The sequence below is a fragment of the Coregonus lavaretus genome, assembly GCF_964263955.1.
Source record: "Coregonus lavaretus genome assembly, contig: HAP1_SCAFFOLD_639, whole genome shotgun sequence".
Classification (NCBI taxonomy): domain Eukaryota; kingdom Metazoa; phylum Chordata; class Actinopteri; order Salmoniformes; family Salmonidae; genus Coregonus; species Coregonus lavaretus.
The window spans coordinates 117,871-140,096 of NW_028164366.1; positions in this window are offsets into that span (position 1 = coordinate 117,871).

Below are 22,226 nucleotides of genomic sequence, written 5' to 3' on the forward strand. Positions count from 1 at the left end.
CTGGCTCGACAATAAACTCTCTCCTGTCTCAGCTGCAACTATCTGGGATGCTGCTAAAGCAACCATAAGGGGTTGTATCATTTCCCAAGCCTCTCTGATCAAGAAGCTTAGAATGGAAAAGAGGTAAAGATTGGAGGCTGAAGTAAAGAATTTAGAAATGTTTCATAAACAACAACCAACCCAGGCGAACTGGAATTCACTAGCTTGTGCTAGAGCCAAACTCAATTTAGAGCATACAAAGCTTGTCAAAAAACGGTTGTTTTTTTACCAAGCAAAAATATTCTGAGTTCGGTAACCGTCCGAGACGTCTACTTGCACACCAACTTCAAAAAGAACAGAATGAAAGATCCATTAAGTCTATGAGGATGGCAGACGGCTCCACTTTTTATGATCCATTGCATATCAATAATATGTTTTCCGACTTCTATAAATCTCTATATACTTCGCAATATACAAGATCGAATGATGAAATTACAAAATATCTCAATAAGATCACCTTGCCCACTATATCAGATGAGCATAGAAATAGACTAAATGCTCCCTTTACTCCTGAAGAGGTTTGGGGAGCTATTCAAGCAATGCCTTCTGGCAAGGCACCCTGCCTAGACGGCTTCTCAGCAGAGTTCTACAAGAAGTTCTGGCCTATAATATGCCCTATCTTCATGCCTGCTCTAAATGATATTTTCGAAAGAGACATCATACCAGAGTCCTGGAAAACTGCATCCATTAGCCTGATACTAAAAAAAGGACAAAAAACAATTAAAAATGCTCTTCGTTTAGTCCTATCAGTTTGCTAGGAGTTGATGTTAAAATAGTCACTAAGACACTTGCTCGCAGGTTGGAGGTCCGACTTCCAGACCTCATTAAACCTGATCAGACTGGCTTTGTCAAATCCAGATTTGGAACGGACAATGTGAGACGCGCTTTGAATATCATAAACCAGTTTGGCAGAATTAAAGACCCTGCATGCATTGTCTCTCTCAATAACGAAAAGGCCTTTGATAGAGTTGAGTGGAAATTCTTGTTCGCTGTCTTAGAAAAAGTTCATCTGGGTGACCATTTTATTAATTTAGTAAAGTTACTTTATTCTGACCAATCAGAAATATTTCCTATCGGTAGGGGCTGTCGTCAAGGCTGTCCTTTATCTCCTGCTCTGTTCTCGCTAGTCATAGAACCACTGGCTGAGGCAAGAAGGTCTACAAAATAACATCAGGGGCATCTCTGTGGGTGACGAAGAGCATAGAACTTCATTATTTGCTGATGATGCTCTTTCTGGCAGGATTAATGTGGTCAGGATGAATATCCTTCCTCTACTAAATTATGTATTCCAAAATATCCCCTGCCATCTATATCAGTCCTTTTTTACAGTATATCTGGAACAATAAGAAATCTAGAACCAAATTTAACAAACTAATTAAGCCTAAGGATTTAGGAGGGATCTCTCTGTGAAATCTGCAACTACAGTACTGGTCTGATCACATGATGAGTTGGTGCCTAGACTCACTTTGGGATGGAATCAATAGCATGTTATCCAGGAGCAATATATTCCTTACCATTTATTAATAGCTATGAAAATATCATTATCTGACAATTTTACAGTACATAAGCTTAGCTTGGAAAGATGCAAGGAGTTACTTGCAGATTCCTGACCATATGTCACCATGGTCACCTATTGCCCTTAACCCTGACTTTCCCTCCCAATAAGGAGTATTGGACTTCTGGACTGGAAGACAAATGGTATTGCTGACCATACCCCTTTATTTACTCAGGACACTCTTAAATCGTTCCAACAGATAATAACAGATTTTGGCTTACCCGATAAATACGTTTTTAAGTACCTATAATTTAGAGTAAGTCCATGTTTCAGCTATGGATAGAGTCAGTCCATGTTTCAGCAATGGATAGAGTCAGTCCATGTTTCAGCGATGGATAGAGTCAGTCAATCAATCAATCAATCAATTTTATTTTATATAGCCCTTCTTACATCAGCTAATATCTCGAAGTGCTGTACAGAAACCCAGCCTAAAACCCCAAACAGCTAGTAATGCAGGTGTAGAAGCACGGTGGCTAGGAAAAACTCCCTAGAAAGGCAAAACCTAGGAAGAAACCTAGAGAGGAACCAGGCTATGAGGGGTGGCCAGTCCTCTTCTGGCTGTGCCGGGTGGAGATTATAACAGAACCATGCCAAGATGTTCAAAAATGTTCATAAGTGACAAGCATGGTCAAATAATAATCAGGAATAAATCTCAGTTGGCTTTTCATAGCCGATCATTAGAGTTTAAAACAGCAGGACAGTTTAAACTGGAATAGCAGCAAGGCCAGGCGGACTGGGGATAGCAAGGAGTCACCACGGCCGGTAGTCCCGACGTATGGTCCTAGGGCTCAGGTCTCTCAGTTGGCTTTTCATAGCCGATCATTTAGAGTTGAAAACAGCAGGTCTGGGACAGGTAGGGGTTTCGTAGCCGCAGGCAGAACAGTTGAAACTGGAATAGCAGCAAGGCCAGGCGGACTGGGGGCAGCAGGGTGTCATCATGCCCGGTAGTTCTGACGTATGGTCCTAGGGCTCAGGTTCTCAGAGAGAAAGAGAGAACGAGAGAATTAGAGAGAGCATACTTAAATTCACACAGGACACTGGATAAGACAGGAGAAGTACTCCAGGTATAACCAACTAACCCCAGCCCCCCGACACATAAACTACTGCAGCATAAATACTGGAGGCTGAGACAGGAGCGGTCCGGAGACACTGTGGCCCCATCCGAAGAAACCCCCGGACAGGGCCAAACAGGAAGGATATAACCCCACCCACTCCGCCAAAGCACAGCCCCCGCACCACTAGAGGGATATCCCCAACCACCAACTTACAATCCTGAGACAAGGCCGAGTATAGCCCACAGAGGTCTCCACCACAGCACAAACCAAGGGGGGGGGGGGCGCCAACCCAGACAGGAAGATCACGTCAGTAACTCAACCCACTCAAGTGACGCACCCCTCCCAGGGACGGCATGAAAGAGCACCAGCAGGCCAGTGACTCAGCCCCTGCAACAGGGTTAGAGGCAGAGAACCCCAGTGGAGAGGGGAACCGGCCTGGCAGAGACAGCAAGGGCTGTTCGTTGCTCCAGCCTTTCCGTTCACCTTCACACTCCTGGGCCAGACTACACTCAATCATATGACCTACTGAAGAGATAAGTCTTCAGTAAAGACTTAAAGGTTGAGACCGAGTCTGCGTCTCTCACATGGGTAGGCAGACTGTTCCATAAAAATGGAGATCTATAGGAGAAAGCCCTGCCTCCCGCTGTTTGCTTAGAAATTCTAGGGACAATTAGGAGGCCTGCGTCTTGTGACCGTAGCGTACGTATTGGTATGTACGGCAGGACCAACTCGGAAAGATAGGTAGGAGCAAGCCCATGTAACGCTTTATAGGTTAACAGTAAAACCTTGAAATCAGCCCTTGCCTTAACAGGAAGCCAGTGTAGGGAAGCTAGCACTGGAGTAATATGATCAAATTTCTTGGTTCTAGTCAGGATTCTAGCAGCCGTATTTAGCACTAACTGAAGTTTATTTAGTGCTTTATCCGGGTAGCCGGAAAATAGAGCATTGCAGTAGTCTAATCTAGAAGTAACAAATGCATGGATTAATTTTTCTGCATCATTTTTGGACAGAAAATTTCTGATTTTTGCAATGTTACGTAGATGGAAAAAAGCTGTCCTTGAAACAGTCTTGATATGTTCGTCAAAAGAGAGATCAGGGTCAAGAGTAACGCCTAGGTCCTTCACAGTTTTATTTGAGACGACTTTACAACCATCAAGATGAATTGTCAGATTTAACAGAAGATCTCTTTGTTTCTTGGGACCTAGAACAAGCATCTCTGTTTTGTCCGAGTTTAAAAGTAAAAAGTTTTCAGCCATCCACTTCCTTATGTCTGAAACACAGGCTTCTAGCGAGGGCAATTTTGGGGCTTCACCATGCTTCATTGAAATGTACAGCTGTGTGTCATCCGCATAGCAGTGAAAGTTAACATTATGTTTTCGAATAACATCCCCAAGAGGTAAAATATATAGTGAAAACAATAGTGGTCCTAAAACGGAACCTTGAGGAACACCGAAATGTACAGTTGATTTGTCGGAGGACAGACCATTCACAGAGACAAACTGATATCTTTCCGACAGGTAGGATCTAAACCAGGCCAGAACTTGTCCGTGTAGACCAATTTGGGTTTCCAGTCTCTCCAAAAGAATGTGGTGATCGATGGTGTCAAAGGCAGCACTAAGGTCTAGTAGCACGAGGACAGATGCAGAGCCTCGGTCTGACGCCATTAAAAGGTCATTTACCACCTTCACAAGTGCAGTCTCAGTGCTATGATGGGGTCTAAAACCAGACTGAAGCATTTCGTATACATTGTTTGTCTTCAGAAAGGCAGTGAGTTGCTGCGCAACAGCTTTTTCTAAAATTTTTGAGAGGAATGGAAGATTCGATATTGGCCGATAGTTTTTTATATTTTCCGGGTCAAGGTTTGGCTTTTTCAAGAGAGGCTTTATCACTGCCACTTTTAGTGAGTTTGGTACACATCCGGTGGATAGAGAGCTGTTTATTATGTTCAACATAGGAGGGCCAAGCACAGGAAGCAGCTCCTTCAGCAGTTTAGTAGGAATAGGATCCAGTATGCAGCTTGAAGGTTTAGAGGCCATGATTATTTTCATCATTGTGTCAAGAGATATAGTACTAAAACACTTAAGTGTCTCTCCCGATCCCAGGCCCTCGCAGAGCTGTGCAGATCCAGGACAGCTAAGCCCTGGAGGAATACGCAGATTCAAAGAGGAGTCCGTAATTTGCTTTCTAATGGTCATGATCTTTTCCTCAAAGAAGTTCATGAATTTATCACTGCTGAAGTGAAAACCATCCTCTCTTGGGGAATGCTGCTTTTTAGTTAGCTTTGCAACAGTATCAAAAAGAAATTTTGGATTGTTCTTATTTTCCTCGATTAATTTGGAAAAGTAGGATGATCGAGCAGCAGTGAGGGCTCTTCGGTACTGCACGGTACTGTCTTTTCAAGCTAGTCGGAAGACTTCCAGTTTGGTGTGGCGCCATTTCCGTTCCAATTTCCTGGAAGCTTGCTTCAGAGCTCGGGTATTTTCTGTATACCAGGGAGCTAGTTTCTTATGACAAATGTTTTTCGTTTTTAGGGGTGCAACTGCATCTAGGGTATTGTGCAAGGTTAAATTTAGTTCCTCAGTTAAGTGGTTAACTGATTTTTGTCCTCTGACGTCCTTGGGTAGGCAGAAGGGGTCTGGAAGGGCATCAATGAATTTTTGTGTTGTCTGAGAATTTATAGCACGACTTTTGATGCTCCTTGGTTGGGGTCTGAGCAGATTATTTGTTGCGATTGCAAACGTAATAAAATGGTGGTCCGATAGTCCAGGATTTTGTGGAAAAACATTAAGATCTACAACATTTATTCCATGGGACAAAACTAGGTCCAGAGTATGACTGTGGCAGTGAGTAGGTCCAGAGACATGTTGGACAAAACCCACTGAGTCGATAATGGCTCCGAAAGACTTTTGGAGTGGGTCTGTGGACTTCTCCATGTGAATATTAAAATCACCAAAAATTAGAATATGATCTGCTATGACTACAAGGTCTGATAGGAATTCAGGAAACTCAGAGAGGAACGCTGTATATGGCCCAGGAGGCCTGTAAACAGTAGCTATAAAAAGTGATTGAGTAGGCTGCATAGATTTCATGACTAGAAGCTCGAAAGATGAAAACGTCATTTTTTTTTTTGTAAATTGAAATTTGCTATCGTAAATGTTAGCAACACCTCCGCCTTTGCGGGATGCACGGGGAATATGGTCACTAGTGTAACCAGGAGGTGAGGCCTCATTTAACACAGCAAATTCATCAGGCTTAAGCCATGTTTCAGTCAGGCCAATCACATCAAGATTATGATCAGTGATTAGTTCATTGACTATGACTGCCTTTGAAGTGAGGGATCTAACATTAAGTAACCCTATTTTGAGATGTGAGGTATCACGATCTCTTTCAATAATGGCAGGAATGGAGGAGGTCTTTATCCTAATAAGATTGCTAGGGTGAACACCATCATGTTTAGTTTTGCCCAACCTAGGTCGAGGCACAGACACAGTCCATGTTTCAGCTATTAATAGAGTCAGTCCATGTTTCGGTTATGGATAGTCAGTCCATGTTTCAGCTATGTATTGAGTCAGTCCATGTTTCAGCTATGGATAGAGTCAGTCCATGTTTCAATTATGGATAGAGTCAGTCCATGTTTCAGCTATGGATAGAGTCAGTCCATGTTTCAGCTATGGATAGAGTCAGTCAAAGTTTCAGCTATGGATAGAGTCAGTCCATGTTTCAGTTATGGGTAGTCAGTCCATGTTTGAGATATGGATAGAGACATTCCATGTTTCGGTTATGGATAGTCAGTCCATGTTTCAGCTATGTATTGAGTCAGTCCATGTTTCAGCTATGGATAGAGTCAGTCCATGTTTCAATTATGGATAGAGTCAGTCCATGTTTCAGCTATGGATAGAGTCAGTCCATGTTTCAGCTATGGATAGAGTCAGTCAAAGTTTCAGCTATGGATAGAGTCAGTCCATGTTTCAGTTATGGGTAGTCAGTCCATGTTTGAGATATGGATAGAGACAATCCATGTTTCAGCTATGGATCAAGTCAGTCCATGTTTTAGCTATGGATAGAGTTAGTCCATGTTTCAGCTATGGATAGACTCAGTCCATGTTTCACTTATGGATAGTCAGTCCATGTTTCAGCTATGGATAGTCAGTCCATGTGTCAATTAAGGATAGAGTCAGTCCATGTTTCAGCTATGGATATACTCAGTCCATGTTTCACTTATGGATAGTCAGTCCATGTTTCAGCTATGGATAGAGTCAGTCAAAGTTTCAGCTATGGATAGAGTCAGTCCATGTTTCAGTTACGGGTAGTCAGTCCATATTTGAGATATGGATAGAGTCAATCCATGTTTCAGCTATGGATCAAGTCAGTCCATGTTTTAGCTATGGATAGAGTTAGTCCATGTTTCAGCTATGGATAGACTTAGTCCATGTTTCACTTATGGATAGTCAGTCCATGTTTCAGCTATGGATAGTCAGTCCATGTTTCAATTAAGGATAGAGTCAGTCCATGTTTCAGCTATGGATAGACTTAGTCCATGTTTCACTTATGGATAGAGTCAGTCCATGTTTCAGCTATGTATAGAGTCAGTCCATGTTTCAGTTATGGATAGTCAGTCCATGTTTCAGCTATGGATAGAGTCAGTCCATGTTTCAGCTATGGATCAAGTCAGTCCATGTTTGAGCTATGGATGGAGTCAATCCATGTTTCAGCTATGGATCAAGTCAGTCCATGTTTCAGCTACGGATGGAGTCAGTCCATGTTTCAGCTATGGTAAAAATCAGTCCATATATTAACTCTGGATAGAGTCAGTCCATGTTTCAGCTATGAATAGAGTCAGTCCATGTTTCAGCTATGGACAGAGTCAGTCCATGTTTCATCTATGGATAGAGTCAGTCCATGTTTCAGCTACATATAGAGTCAGTCCATGTTTCAGCTATGGATAGAGTCAGTCCATGTTTCAGCTACAGATAGAGTCAGTCCATGTTTCAGCTATGGATAGAGTCAGTCCATGTTTCAGCTATGGGTAGAGTCAGTCCATGTTTCAGCTATGGGTAGAGTCAGTCCATGTTTCAGCTATGGAGAAAGTCAGTCCATGTTTCAGCTATGGATAGAGTAAGTCCATGTTTCAGCTATGGAGAAAGTCAGTCCATGTTTCAGCTATGGATAGAGTCAGTCCATGTTTCAGCTATGGATAAAGTCAGTCCATGTTTCAGCTGTGGATAGAGTCAGTCCATGTTTAAGTTATGGATAGTCAGTCCATGTTTCATCTATGGTGAGAGTCAGTCCATGTTTCAGCTATGGATCGAGTCAGTCCATGTTTCAGCTATGGATGAAGTGAGTCCATGTTTCATCTATGGATAAAGCTAATCTTAGCAGCTCCTCTCTGCTAGCTTATTGACAGGGTTAGCCAGGCATAAAGACATGCTGTTACCGTGGCTAGGTTTGTGTCTGTGTCTAGGAAGCTGTCTCAAATGACATTGCTCATCTATATATTTATATATTCTTATTCCATTCCTTTAGTTAGATTTGTGTGTATTAGATATTTATTCAGCTATGTATAGAGTCAGTCCATGTTTCAGTTATGGATAGTCAGTCCATGTTTCAGCTATGGATAGAGTCAGTCCATGTTTCAGCTATGGATCAAGTCAGTCCATGTTTGAGCTATGGATGGAGTCAATCCATGTTTCAGCTATGGATCAAGTCAGTCCATGTTTCAGCTACGGATGGAGTCAGTCCATGTTTCAGCTATGGTAAAAATCAGTCCATATATTAACTCTGGATAGAGTCAGTCCATGTTTCAGCTATGAATAGAGTCAGTCCATGTTTCAGCTATGGACAGAGTCAGTCCATGTTTCATCTATGGATAGAGTCAGTCCATGTTTCAGCTACATATAGAGTCAGTCCATGTTTCAGCTATGGATAGAGTCAGTCCATGTTTCAGCTACAGATAGAGTCAGTCCATGTTTCAGCTATGGATAGAGTCAGTCCATGTTTCAGCTATGGGTAGAGTCAGTCCATGTTTCAGCTATGGGTAGAGTCAGTCCATGTTTCAGCTATGGAGAAAGTCAGTCCATGTTTCAGCTATGGATAGAGTAAGTCCATGTTTCAGCTATGGAGAAAGTCAGTCCATGTTTCAGCTATGGATAGAGTCAGTCCATGTTTCAGCTATGGATAAAGTCAGTCCATGTTTCAGCTGTGGATAGAGTCAGTCCATGTTTAAGTTATGGATAGAGTCAGTCCATGTTTCAGCTATGGGTAGAGTCAGTCCTTGTTTCAGCTATGGAGAAAGTCAGTCCATGTTTCAGCTATGGATAGAGTAAGTCCATGTTTCAGCTATGGAGAAAGTCAGTCCATGTTTCAGCTATGGATAGAGTCAGTCCATGTTTCAGCTATGGATAAAGTCAGTCCATGTTTCAGCTGTGGATAGAGTCAGTCCATGTTTAAGTTATGGATAGTCAGTCCATGTTTCATCTATGGTGAGAGTCAGTCCATGTTTCAGCTATGGATCGAGTCAGTCCATGTTTCAGCTATGGATGAAGTGAGTCCATGTTTCATCTATGGATAAAGCTAATCTTAGCAGCTCCTCTCTGCTAGCTTATTGACAGGGTTAGCCAGGCATAAAGACATGCTGTTACCGTGGCTAGGTTTGTGTCTGTGTCTAGGAAGCTGTCTCAAATGACATTGCTCATCTATATATTTATATATTCTTATTCCATTCCTTTAGTTAGATTTGTGTGTATTAGATATTTGTTGTGGAACTGTTAGATATTACTTGCTAGATATTGCTGCACTGTCGGAACTAGAAGCACAAACATTTCGCTACACTCGCAATAACATCTGCTAACCATGTGTAGGTGACAAATACATTTGACATGATTTGATTTTGAAATGGCACCCGATTCCCTTCATTTTGAGAAGAGGCCTGTAAGGAAGAGGGTGCTATTTGGGATGAAGGCAGGCTGTAAGGACATGCTTTGACTCTGTGGCTTGGTCTAGGGTATGGGTGTAGTGATTAAAATGACTCTGTGGGACACAGGGATTTTGGCTGGTAAAACACTCATTCATTTTCTTTAGCCGGATGAACCTCTAGGTCTAAAAGCAGCCGCGTGAGCGAAATGTCAAATATAGATGTTTGAACTCAGCATTCTGACTGATTGATATCACAGAGAGGGTACTGCGTTCTCACAACAACTGTTTTTATCCATACCATAGTAAGCAGAACCACTGTTTTTTCTGGATCTAAAGGGGCTTAGGTGGTGGGCGTGGCATGGGGCGTGGCAGGGGGCGTGGCAGTGGACGCGGTCTGCCCGGCTGAATTTTAGACACATTTTAGAGACCCCCATCTTGGCTGTGTAGATCAATTTTTCATTTTTCAGCCAATTTCCTGCTATTCTACATGGAGCTGAGAAATCTTTGCAATTGTAACCTTTTACTGCAGTGGGATAAATCAGAGTCACACAGAGTGATTCTTTTGGTAGTCAATATACAGTTGAAGTCGGAAGTTTACATACACCTTAGCCAACTACATTTAAACACAGTTTTTTACAATTCCTGATATTTAATCCTAGTAAAAATTCCCTGTCTTAGGTCAGTCAGGATCACCACTTTATTTTAAGAATGTGAAATGCCAGAATAATAGTAGAGCGAATGATTTATTTCAGCTTTTATTTCTTTCATCACGTTCCCAGTGGGTCAGAAGTTTACATACACTCAATTAGTATTTGGTAGCATTGCCTTTAAATTGTTTCATTTGGGTCAAACGTTTTGGGTTGCCTTCCACAAGCTTCCCACAATAAGTTGGGTGAATTTTGGCCCATTCCTCCTGACAGAGCTGGTGTAACTGAGTCAGGTTTTTAGGCCTCCTTGCTCGCTCACGCTTTTTCAGTTCTGCCCACACATTCTAAAGGATTGAGGTCAAGGCTTTGTGATGGCCAATCCAATACCTTGACTTTGTTGTCCTTGAGCCATTTTGCCACAACTTTGGAAGTATGCTTGGGGTCATTGTCCATTTGGAAGGCCTATTTGCTACCAAGCTTTAACTTCCTGACTGATGTCTTGAGATGTTGCTTCAATATATCCACATAATTTTCCTTCCTCATGATGCCATCTATTTTGTGAAGTGCACCAGTCCCTCCTGCAGCAAAGCACCCACACAGCATGATGCTGCCACCCCTGTGCTTCACGATTGGGATGGTGTTCTTCGACTTGCAAGGTACCCCCTTTTTCCTCCAAACATAACGATGGTCATTATGGCCAAACAGTTCTATTTTTGTTTCATCAGACCAGAGGACATTTCTCCAAAAAGTACGATCTTTGTCCACATGTGCATTTGCAAACCGTAGTTTGGCTTTTTTATGGTGGTTTTGGAGCAGTGGCTTCTTCCTTGCTGAGCGGCCTTTCAGGTTATGTCGATATAGGACTCGTTTTACTGTGGATATAGATACTTTTGTACCTGTTTCCTCCAGCATCTTCACAAGGTCCTTTGCTGTTGTTCTGGGATTGATTTGCACTTTTCGCACCAAAGTACGTTTATCTCTAGGAGACAGAACGCGTCTCCTTCCTGAGCGGTATGACGGCTGCGTGGTCCCATGGTGTTTATGCTTGCGTACTATTGTTTGTACAGATGAACGTGGTACCTTCAGGTGTTTGGAAAAAGCTCCCAAGGATGAACCAGACTTGTGGAGGTCTACCATTTTATTTCTGAGGTCGTGGCTGATTTCTTTTGATTTTCCTATGATGTCAAGCAAAGAGGCACTGAGTTTGAAGGTAGGCCTTGAAATACATCGACAGGTACACCTCCAATTGACTCACATGATGTCAATTAGCCTATCAGAAGCTTCTAAAGCATGACATCATTTTCTGGAATTTTCCAAGCTGTTTAAAGGCACAGTCAACTTAGTGTATGTAAACTTCTGACCCACTGGAATTGTGATACAGTGAATTATAAGTGAAATAATCTGTCTGTAAACAATTGTTGGAAAAATGACTTGTATCATGCACAAAGTAGATGTCCTAACCGACTTGCCAAAACTATAGTTTGTTAACAAGAAATTTGTGGATTGGTTGAAAAACGAGTTTTAATGACCCAACCTAAGTGTATGTAAACTTCCAACTTCAACGGTATGTGTGAAATGTGTTTTGATTTAAAATGGACCGTTATCATGCACCTGTCTCGAAATAGGGGCAGGGGGAAGAAATACATGTCATCTATGCAATTCAATAGCGATTGGAGGACGCTTTTCCCATGGTTAATTTTCATGCCAGCCAGGTAGGCTATACTCCTGTTGTAAAGAGAAGCAATGTGCTTAATATTAGGAAAGTTGAGAAATAAATAAAGTAGGCCTAGCCTATAGAAAGCTGATGGGATCCTCTTTTTAATGGAGGCCATCACTCTGTTTTCTTACGCAGTTGCATAGCCTATAGAAATGTTGCAAAACATGAGCTCATGGGCTCTCATGAAGTGTACACTCGTTTCTGAACCTCAATTTGATTTGCGCCCTATGCCTACATGAAGTTTGGTGGTCTGTTGCAAATACACTTAATGCAGACTGTAGGCCCAAGCAACGTGTAGTAACGTTAGGCAGCTAACATTACTACTTATGTCTAAATGTAGCTAGCTAGCCAGCTAACATTACTACTTATGTCTAAATGTAGCTAGCTAGCCAGCTAACATTACTACTTATGTCTAAATGTAGCTAGCTAGCCAGCTAATATTACTACTTATGTCTAAATGTAGCTAGCTAACCAGCTAAGATTAAGTTATGTAGCTACCACCTAACCAATTGAGCTCAAGTTGTGGCACTGTCAAAGTCACTAGGAGCAATCAAATGACTTAGATAAAAACCACTTGCAAAAACACCAAACAATTTAACTAACTTGTTGTAGACTCAGCGATGTGATTGAATGTGAGAAAGTTAACCGCTGAATGGGTCAGTTTCCGCAACAAAGAGTTCAGAAGCGTGAGGCTGAACTTCTCCGCTGTTTTGGTCGTGTATCTATCACATTTTAACTGCATGAAGGGAATTCCTGCACATGCTCAGTGTGACCGTGTGAGCGCTAAGTTCTGCATCTCTTTCACCGCAATATCTGTTGTGTTGCTTGTGCAACGTCACATATATAACCAAGACGTCTTCAAACACAGTATTTTCCAAGACTCTACCTCAAACATCATGGCCGCTACAAGCCAATGAGCTTGCATTAAATTATTTTCCTGTAAACAGCACCACCATGCACTGAACTGAACCTTTACAACTTTGCTAGACTAATATCCCTGAGCATTTTTCATCACTCTGAGTCAAACAGATCATGTTATAGCTCCACCGTGCGGTCAAACGAAGTGTGCTTAGCTATGTTGAGTGTTCACAGTGTTTGGAACATGTGTACCATGTGAACATCCTTGTCTGATTTGTATGCATTTATCTGCGAGATCACACCCACATAAATATTCATTGGTCAATAGCGGCCATGTTATTATTGTTACTAGTCTGGGAAATATTGTGTTGAGAGACCTTGGTCCATATATGCTACATGTCATGTTTTGTGCAGATCGGTCAATCGGTGCTAGAGGAGTAGTGTTCTAAATGGCGGAAAATCCATCAAGGTGGACTTGAAAATGAAAATATGTTCATTGTGAGGAGAGGAACCTATGGACAACATGTCTTAACTCTAGGTCACACAGGGTGCAGGGGCTGACCTTTCAAAATGTGCATTTTCAATCGCTTGTTATAGCGCCACATTGTGGCCAGTTGGTATTGCATGAGAAGGAATTGGCCGTCATGCCTTTACCATGTTGCTAAGTTGCACAGTCCTGGGCCTTATCATCCTGGGCCTTATAATCCTGGGCCTTATCATCCTGGGCCTTACCATCCTGGGCCTTATCATCCTGGGCCTTACCATCCTGGGCCTTACCATCCAGGGCCTTATCATCCTGGGCCTTATCATCCTGGGCCTTATCATCCAGGGCCTTATCATCCAGGGCCTTATCATCCTGGGCCTTATCATGCTGGGCCTTACCATCCTGGGCCTTATCATCCTGGGCCTTATCATGCTGGGCCTTACCATCCTGGGCCTTATCATCCTGGGCCTTATCATCCTGGGCCTTATCATCCTGGGCCTTATCATCCTGGGCCTTATCATGCTGGGCCTTACCATCCTGGGCCTTATCATCCTGGGCCTTACCATCCTGGGCCTTATTTACATTTACATTTTAGTCATTTAGCAGACGCTCTTATCCGGAGCGACTTACAGTTAGTGAATACATTTGTATTTTATTTTTTTTATACTGGCCCCCCGTGGGAATCAAACCCACAACCCTGGCGTTGCAAAGCCATGCTCTATCAACTGAGCTACATCCCTGCCGGCCATTCCCTCCCCTACCCTGGACGACGCTGGGCCAATTGTGCGCCGCCCATGAGTCTCCCGGTCGCGGCCGGCTGCGACAGAGCCTGGATTCAAACCAGGATCTCTAGTGGCACAGTTAGCACTGCGATGCAGTGCCTTAGACCACTGCGCCACTCAGGAGTTTATCATCCTGGGCCTTACCATCCTGGGCCTTACCATCCTGGGCCTTACCATCCTGGGCCTTATCATGCTGGTTCTTCAGAATTGTCATTTGTTCACCAAAAACGGCAGAAAAAGAAACAACAACAGCTTCGCATGAATCACTTAGTTAGTAGGAATCTACACTGTTTGGACTTATGTTTTATTTTTTATTTTTTTATGTTGCAAGGATTTGAATGGCAGAAAAATCCCTGTTTTTATCCATAACAGCACAAACACAGATACTGTATGTTACATACACATGATGACAGAAGGTACAATTTCAGTCAATAGCTAGGTTTCCATCCAATTGCCGACAGACTTTCATGTGAAAATTAAAAAATCCACATAAAGACAATATGCACATTTTCCCACCAGTGTGTTTCCACCAAATGGATTTGTGCATGATGACGTATGTTTTAAACAAGGATTTCTCTGTACTTTGCTCCGTTCATCTTTCCCTCGACCCTGACTAGTCTCCCTGCCGCTGAAAAACATCCCACAGCATGATGCTGCCACCACCATGCTTCACCATAGGGATAGTGAAAGGTTTCCTCCAGACGTGACGCTTGGCATTCAGACCAGAGAATCTTGTTTCTCATGGTCTGAGAGTCCTTTAGATGCCTTTTGGCAAACTGCAAGTGGGCTGTCATGTGCTTTTTACTGAGGTGTGGCTTCTGCCTGGCCACTCTACCATAAAGGCCTGATTGGTGGAGTGCTGTAGAAAAGGTTCTCCCATCTCCACAGAAGAACTAGGTGACCATCAGGTTCTTGGTCACCTCCCTGACCAAGGCCCTTCTCCTCCGATTGCTCAGTTTGGCCGGGTGGCCAGCTGTAGGAAGAGTCTTGGTTGTTCCAAACTTCTTCCATTTAAGAATGATGGAGGCCACTGTGTTCTTGGGGACCTTCAATACTGCAGACATTTTTTGGTACCCTTCCCCAGATCTGTGCCTCAACACCATCCTGTCTCGGAGCTCTACGGACAATTCCTTCAACCTCATGGCTTGGTTTTTGCTCTGACATGCACAGTCAACTGTGGAACCTTATATAGACAGGTGTGTGCCTTTCCAAATCATGTCCAATTAATAGAATTTACCACAGGTGGACTCCAATCAAGTTGTAGAAACATCTCAAAGATGATCATTGGAAACAGGATGCACCTGAGCACAATTTCGAGTCTCATAGGAAAGGGTCTGAATACTTATGTAAATAAGGTATTTCAGTTTTTTTATTTTTAATACATTTGCAAAATTGGCAAACAAACCGGATCACTCAGAGTTCCAATGCGGCAATTGTTTGCTTGCTTGATTATAGGCTTGAGGTGGCTTTCCTTGATCACGCAGGTCGCCAGCGTACGTAAGAAACTGGGGAAAACTCAGAGTGGAATGTTTACATTTTCTATGCTGGACGGCGTTCGCGCATGTTGGCTGCATCTCCGTCTTGTTGTTTGTTGTTATCCGAATGGCCGGTGTTGCCTGGAGTTCGTTCGCCAGGGGAGCCATCTCCTGCCTCTCCTCCCCCATCTGATAGCAGAGTCAAAGGAGCATGGCAATCAACGATGGTCACATGTCAAAGACAGCGGCCTGCCGCAAAGCAGCCTACATTCCCAACGAGAGGCCCGGAGAGCGGATACAAACAACGAATAGTTTTGCCGCTTTGGAGCCTGAGGGTACCTGTGTCTGCGGCGCTCTTCCTTCCCCTACGATCACCGTCTGGTATGGCAACTGCTCTGCCTCCGAACGCAAGGCACTACAGAGGGTAGTGCGTACGGCCCAGTACATCACTGGGGCCAAGCTTCCTGCCATCCAGGACCTCTATACCAGGCGGTGTCAGATGAAGGCCCTAAAAATTGTCAAAGACTCCAGCCACCCTAGTCATAGACTGTTCTCTCTGCTACCGCACGGCAATCGGTACCGGAGCACCAAGTCTAGGTCAAAAAGGCTTCTTAACAGCTTTGACTTCATCCCTAGTTGTATTTGTGAGAGGTATTGACATGTTAAAGCACCACGCTGTCTGTTTAAACGACTAGCACACAGCTCAGACACCCCATGCATACATCACAAGACATGCCACCAGAGGTCTCTTCGCAGTCCCCAAGTCCAGAACAGACTATGGGAGGCGCACAGTACTACATAGAGCCATAACTACATGGAACTCTATTCCATATCAGGTAACTGATGCAAGCAGTAGAATCAGATTTTAAAAAAAAACAGATACAAATACACCTTATGGAACAGCGGGGTCTGTGAACACACCGTGTTATTTCGATATGATGGTTACTGTAGCTTAATAAACTGCATGCTTTCCCGAGTCACAGTGGGAGGATCACTTCGATATGATGGTTATTATATGAATATTTGCGCATAAAGGCATTTCCACTGCCATTTCTCACACAATTAATTTTACAGACACAAAAATATCCCACCATGTCGAATGAACAAATGATCTGTCAGCATTTATAAAACTGATTTAAAACTGGATGGAAACATGGTTATGTGGATGGTTAATCAGATGTAAAAAAAAGTTGAAAGATTGGCATTAATTGTATCACACACACATACAGTGGGGAGAACAAGTATTTGATCCACTGCCGATTTTGCAGGTTTTCCTACTTACAAAGCACGTAGAGGTCTGTAATATTTATCATAGGTACACTTCAACTGTGAGAGACGGAATCTAAAACAAAAATCCAGAAAATCACATTGTATGATTTTGAAGTAATTAATTTGCATTTTATTGCATGACATAAGTATTTGATCTCCTACCAGCCAGTAAGAATTCCGGCTCTCACAGACCTGTTAGTTTTTCTTTAAGAAGCCCTCCTATTCTCCACTCATTACGTGTATAAACTGCACCTGTTTGAACTCGTTACATGTATAAAGACACCTGTCCACACACTCAATCAAACAGACTCCAACCTCTCCACAATGGCCAAGACCAGAGAGCTGTGTAAGGACATCAAGGATAAAATTGTAGACCTGCACAAGGCTGGGATGGGCTACAGGACAATAGGCAAGCAGCTTGGTGAGAAGGCAACAACTGTTGGCGCAATTATTAGAAAATGGAAGAAGTTCAAGATGACGGTCAATCACCCTCGGTCTGGGGCTCCATGCAAGATCTCACCTCGTGGGGCATCAATGATCATGAGGAAGGTGAGGGATCAGCCCAGAACTACACGGCAGGACCTGGGTGGCGCAGTGGTCTAAGGCACTGCATCGCACCCTGGTTCGAATCCAGGCTCTGTCACAGCCGGCCGTGACTGGGAGAGTCATGGGCGGCGCACAATTGGCCCAGCGTCGTCCAGGGTAGGGGAGGGAATGGCCGGCAGGGATGTAGCTCAGTTGATAGAGCATGGCGTTTGCAATGCCAGGGTTGTGGGTTCGATTCCCACGGGGGGCCAGTATAAAAAAAAAAATATGTATTCACTAACTGTAAGTCGCTCTGGATAAGAGCGTCTGCTAAATGACTAAAATGTAAATGTAATGGTCAGTGACCTGAAGAGAGCTGGGACCACAGTCTCAAAAAAAACAATTAGTAACACACCACGCCGTCATAGATTAAAATCCTGCAGCGCACGCAAGGTCCCCCTGCTCAAGCCAGTGCATGTCCAGGCCCATCTGAAGTTTGCCAATGACCATCTGGATGATCCAGAGGAGGAATGGGAGAAGGTAATGTGGTCTGATGAGACAAAACTAGAGCTTTTTGGTCTAAACTCCACTCGCCGTGTTTGGAGGAAGAAGAAGGATGAGTACAACCCCAAGAACACCATCCCAACCGTGAAGCATGGAAGTGGAAACATCATTCTTTGGGGATGCTTTTCTGCAAAGGGGACAGGACGACTGCACCGAATTGAGGGGAGGATGGATGGGGCCATGTATCGCGAGATCTTGGCCAACAACAACCTTCCCTCAGTAAGAGCATTGAAGATGGGTCGTGGCTGGGTCTTCCAGCATGACAACGACCCGAAACACACAGCCAGGGCAACTAAGGAGTGGCTCCGTAAGAAGCATCTCAAGGTCCTGGAGTGGCCTAGCCAGTCTCCAGACCTGAACCAAAATAAAATCTTTGGAGGGAGCTGAAAGTCCATATTGCCCAGCGACAGCCCCGAAACCTGAAGGATCTGGAGAAGGTCTGTATGGAGGAGTGGGCCAAAATCCCTGCTGCAGTGTGTGCAAACCTGGTCAAGACCTACAGGAAACGTATGATCTCTGTAATTGCAAACAAAGGTTTCTGTACCAAATATTAAGTTCTGCTTTTCTGATGTATCAAATACTTATGTAATGCAATAAAATGCTAATTAATTACTTAAAAATCTTACAATTTTGATTTTCTGGATTTTTGTTTTAGATTCCGTCTCTCACAGTTGAAGTGTACCTATGATAAAAATTACAGACCTCTACATGCTTTGTAAGTAGGAAAACCTGCAAAATCGACAGTGTATAAAATACTTGTTCTCCCCACTGTACGTAAGCACTCACCCTCACTCACTCTCACTCACTCACACACGCACATACACACATGCAAACACACAGACAAACACGCACACCTATGATGTGTATCTGTCGTCTCATCAGGTTTTGGATGGTTCTGTAGAGGAGACATTAGTAGGAGAAGTGATTCTGTCTGTACTACACACCACAGTGACTAAACCAGCTCGCTACACCTGTCTGGCATCCAACCAACACAGTGCAGGGGCCAAATCTACCAAATCAAGCGCCGGAGTCACCGTCCAAGGTAGGCAGCACCTCACCTCTCCGTGGCCTGCTCTAACCGCCACAGGTAGGCAGCACCTCACCTCTCCGTGGCCTGCTCTAACCGCCACAGGTAGGCAGCACCTCACCTCTCCGTGGCCTGCTCTAACCGCCACAGGTAGGCAGCAAATCACCTCTCCGTGGCCTGCTCTAACCGCCACAGGTAGGCAGCAACTCACCTCTCCGTGGCCTGCTCTAACCGCCACAGGTAGGCAGCACCTCACCTCTCCGTGGCCTGCTCTAACCGCCACAGGTAGGCAGCAACTCACCTCTCCGTGGCCTGCTCTAACCGCCACAGGTAGGCAGCACCTCACTCTACTCCAGTCAAGGCAGGTGAGACACAAATCCATGGGAATCGAGTCAGGGTCACTGGGTGTGCATCCCAAATGGAACACTATTCCTTAGATAGTGCACTACTTTTGACAAGGGTACTCCCTCTCCATAATGGTAGTCAGTCAGTTAGATCACCACATTCTCTATATCTATCTACACTACCAGTCAAAAGTTTGGACACACCTACTCATTTATTTTTATTTTTACTATTTTCTACATTGTAGAATAATAGTGAAGACATCAAAACTATTAAATAACACATATGGAATCATGTAGTAACCAAAAAAAGTGATAAACAAATATTTATATTTAAGATTCTTCAAAGTAGCCACCCTTTGCCTTGATGACAGCGTTGCAATCTTGGAATGCTTTTCCAACAGTCTTGAAGGAGTTCCCACATATGCTGAGCACTTGTTGGTTGCTTTTCCTTCAATCTGCGTTCCAACTCATCCCAAACAATCTCAATTGGGTTGAGGTCGGGTGATTGTGGAGGCCAGGTCATCTGATGCAGCACTCCATCACTCTCCTTCTCCAGCCTGGAGGTGTGTTGGGTCATTGTCCTGTTGAAAAACAAATGATAGTCCCACTAAGCGCAAACCAGATGGGATGGCGTATCGCTGCAGAATGCTGTGGTAGCCATGCTGGTTAAGTGTGCCTTGAATTCTAAATAAATCACAGACAGTGACACCAGCAAAGCACCCCCACACCATAACACCTCCTCCTCCATGTTTTACATTGGGAAATACACATACGGACATCATCCGTTTACCCACACCGCGTCTCACAAAGACACAGTGGTTGGAACCAAAAATCTAAAATTTCCACCAGTCTAATGTCCATTGCTCGTGTTTCTTGGCCCAAGCAAGTCTCTTCTTTTTATTGGTGTCCTTTAGTATTGGTTTCTTTGCAGCAATTCGACCATGAAGGCCTGATTCACACAGTTTCCTCTGAACAGTTGATGTTGAGATGTGTCTGTTACTTGAACTCTGTGAAGCATTTATTTGGGCTGTAATTTCTTAGTCTGGTAACTCTAATGAACTCTGGGTCTTCCTTTCCTGTGGCGGTCCTCATGAGAGCCAGTATCATCTTAGCACTTGATGGTTTTTGGGACTGCACTTTAAGAAACGTTCAAAGTTCTTGAAATGTTCTGTATTGACTGACCTTCATGTCTTAAAGTAATGATGGACTGTCATTTCCCTTTGCTTATTTGAGCTGTTCTTGCCATACTATGGACTTGGTCTTTTACCAAATAGGGCTATCATCTGTATGCCACCCTACCTTGTCACAACACAACTGATTGGCTCAAACGCATTAAAAAGGAAAGAAATTCCACAAATTAACTTTTAAGAAGGCACACCTGTTAAATGAAATGCATTCCAGGTAACTACCTCATGAAGCTGGTTGAGAGAATGCCAAGAGTGTGAAAAGCTGTCATCAAGGCAAAGGGTGGCTACTTTGAAGAATCTCAAATATAAAATATATGTTGATTTGTTTAACACTTTGTTGGTTACTACATGATTCCATATGTGTTATTTCATAATGTTGATGTCTTCACTATTATTCTACAATGTAGAAAATAGTAAAACTAACGAAAAATCCTTGAATGAGTAGGTGTGTCCAAACTGTTGACTGGTACTGTATATACAGTTGAATTCGGAAGATTACATACACTTAGGTTGGAGTCATTATAACTCATTTTTCAACCACTCCACAAATATCTTGTTAACAAACAATAGTTTTGGCAAGCAATTTTTCCAACAATTGTTTACAGACAGATTATTCCACTTATAATTCATTGTATCACAATTCCAGTGGGTCAGAAGTTTACATACACTAAGTTGACTGTGCCTTTAAACAGCTTGGAAATTTCTAGAAAATGATGTCATGGCTTTAGAAGCTTCTGATAGGCTAATTGACGTAATTTTAGTCAATTGGAGGTGTACCTGTGGATGTATTTCAAGGCCTACCTCCAAACTCAGTGCCTCTTTGCTTGATATCATGGGAAAATCAAAAGAAATCAGCCAAGACCTCAGAAAAAAGGTCTGGTTCATCCCTTGGAGCAATTTCCAAATGCTTGAAGGTACCACGTTCATCTGTGCAAACAATAGTACGCAAGTATAAACACCATGGAACCACGCAGCCGTCATACCGCTCAGGAAGGAGACACGTTCTGTCTCCTAGAAACAGCAAAGGACCTTGTGAAGATGCTGGAGGAAACAGGTACAAAAGTATCTATATTTGTCAAGGCGTCAGTGTAATGCGGTAGGCGAAGTCAGGCGCAGGACACAGAGCTAATCAAAAGGCGTACTTTACTCGTAGGTAAAATAATTAACAACAACCTCCACGCAGGGAGGGAACACACCCGCACACTAACGACAACCAAAACATGAACAAACACGCACAACACACAGTGTGAGACAGAGGGTTAAACAGGGAAGACATAACTACATGATGGGAAACAGGTGTGACCAATTAAGACAAAACACGTCGAACATAGATACATGGATCGGTAGTAGCTCGTACGACGAACGCCGAAGCCTGCCCGAGCAAGGAGGAGGGCAGCCTCGGCTGAATCCGTGACAGTACTCCCCCCCTTGACGCGCGGCTCCAGCCTCGGGGACGGCCAGGAGGACGCGGAGCAGGGCGAGTCGGCTGACTCTGGTGGAAATCCCTCAACATGGAGGGATCAAGGATGTCCCTCCTAGGGACCCAGCACCGTTCCTCCAGACCGTATCCCTCCCACTCCACGAGATACTGCAGGCCCCCCACCCGACGCCTCGAATCCAAGATGGAATGGACCGAGTATGCCGGTGCCCCCTCGATGTCCAGTGGGGGCGGAGGAACCTCCCGTACCTCAGACTCCTGGAGTGGACCAGCTACTACCGGCCTGAGGAGAGACACATGGAACGAGGGGTTAATACGGTAATTAATAGGAAGCTGTGACCTATAACA